The sequence below is a fragment of the Palaemon carinicauda genome, unplaced genomic scaffold (assembly GCF_036898095.1).
Source record: "Palaemon carinicauda isolate YSFRI2023 unplaced genomic scaffold, ASM3689809v2 scaffold2208, whole genome shotgun sequence".
NCBI lineage: Eukaryota > Metazoa > Arthropoda > Malacostraca > Decapoda > Palaemonidae > Palaemon > Palaemon carinicauda.
This window is the reverse complement of record NW_027169820.1, coordinates 17,501-20,000: the sequence shown is the minus strand read 5'-3', so window position 1 is coordinate 20,000 and position 2,500 is coordinate 17,501.

The following is a 2,500-nucleotide window of genomic DNA, read 5'->3' as shown; positions in this document are numbered from 1 at the left end:
TCTCTCTCTCTCTCTCTCTCTCTCTCATTTACGACACAATTGTCTCTAGATCCTTCCTCATAAGATTTCAAAGACGAAAAACACCAAATTTCTTAATAAGTCTCAAACTAATGAACTTAAAATCAGCTTTTATACATGAAACATGAATATTCCCTGAAAGTGTTCCATGAATGAAGATTAAAAATGAATAATTCTTTTGCTAAAATCATGTCCAAAAGTTATATTAAAACTGGAAGGATTTTTAAGTCTTGTGATTTCATTGTTCCTCATTCTTAGTCCTTTCAGTTTCTCAAAATTAGTTTCATATTTTTTTCCTTTTCACTTTCATACTAAAACAATATTCTTACCTATTATTTTTTCATAATATATATCTTATTTATATTTTATCTTTTTTATCCCTTACCTAAGAATATCGCACGAATAATTTTTCATATATATGATTACCAGACTTTTGTTTGCATTTAATCGAATTTTTTTTTTTTTATATAATTTTTCTTTTCTGTATCAGAAGCAAAAATAATTTGATTTTTGCATATATGTACTAATTTCCCCCCCCCCCAAAAAAAAAACACAATATTCACATTATTAACATATTAGAATTATAAAATATATAACATATTTGACTGACAAATATATAAGTAATAATAACAATGATAATAACAATAATTATAATAACCTTTACCTAGAATCTTTTTAAGCAATAAAAAAATCTGGGGGTTGAAATTGTAAATACTTTTCTTTAGAACAGGTTCATATAAGTCTCATTTTTAAATAGTATATTAATATTTTTTATGTTTATAGCTTCATTATTTTTACCCTTGGGATGCTCTCCTTGTTGAAACCCTTTGACTTATTCCATCCAGTTTTTCCAACTAGGCTTGTGGACTGAAAATGAATATGAGTAAAACAAAGATAATGTTCAATCAAAATGAAGAGAGACAACAAATAATAATTATGGATGAATGTTTAGAGAATGATAATTAATATACGTACTTGGGATAGGCAGTAAGTGTTTCCCTGGGACATGATTCGGAAATTGAAAGAAAGATAAGCATGGAATGATTAGCTTTTGATAAAGAAAATGAGATTATGGAATATAAAATACCACTTTCTATAAAAAGAAAAGTATATAATAAGATCTACCTACATGTATTAACTTATGTACCAGGAATTGGAGCTTTATTAAAGCCGTAGGACTTGAGCTAGCTTCACCTCATAGAACTATGAAAAGAAAAATTATTGGAATAACACTAAGAGACAAAAGAAGAATAACAAAGATGCAAGAAAAAACTACAATAGAGGATATTCTATCATTATGTAAGAAATAGAAATGGACATGGGCAGGACATATGATGAGAATGACAAATAATAGATGGACATTAGGAATAACTGAATGGGTAATCTAAGATTGCAAGAAAAGCATGGGAGGGAAGAGAAGACGATAGAACAACAACCTAGGAAAATATGCGGTTAAAGACTAAAATAAAAGACTGGAATAAGGAATGATAGTTATAGAGAGCTACATACTGGAAGTGTAATAAAATTACCGATAACTATTCCACCTCTCTCTCTCTCTCTCCTCTCTCTCTCTCTCTCTCTCTCTCTCTCTCTCTCTCTCTCTCTCTCTCTCTCTCTGTCAAGAACGTTCCCAGAGTAGCCTCGTTTTATGCCACATTAAAATCCTTTTATTCGTTGTTTGATTAATGTCAAAATGTTTAGCTGCAGGACTCGACTTATTTTTTTCTCTGTCTCTCTTAAGAGGCCAGTTCCCTTGCGCTTCCATTCTGCATAAAACATTTATTTAGTTATAGCGTATAAATATGCTTTTAATATTTCTCTCTCTCTCTCTCTCTCTCTCTCTCTCTCTCTCTCTCTCTCTCTCTCTCTCTCTCTCTCTCTCTCTCTCTCTCTCTCGTTTTGAGGCACTTCAAATAAGTATTCAATATTGTAATTGTTAATTATGATGATTATAGGAAATGCTTTAATATATAAGGGTCATTATTGAAAACTTGCGTATCATTAAAAGAAAATATATAATATATAGAGTATTATTAGGAAAAATATTTTCTTCTATATACTAAAAATATTAAAATATAAAAGAGAAAATTAGGGAAAATTAGTAACATAATATGAATAATCAAAATTTTGATAAAAGAAAAGTTTACTAAGAAAAATACTTTCTTTTATTTATTAATACCACTAAAATATCATGGATAAAATTATGTTTGGTTAGTAAATTATTATAGATATATATATAAAACTCAATTAAAAATCTTTTACGAGGAATAAAAAATTCTTCTATTTAGTAATGTTACTAAAATATATTAGAAAAGATTAAAGTGAATCAGTTTTAATAAAAAAAAATAAAAAATATACACAGGATCTTTTTTTCTTTTTCATTCGTAACCCTTTTCATATTGAAATGTAAACTTTTGATTTTCAGTTTTTTATACTAAAGGATTAAATAGAGTTTATGTGAAAGAGATGAGAAAAAAAGTAT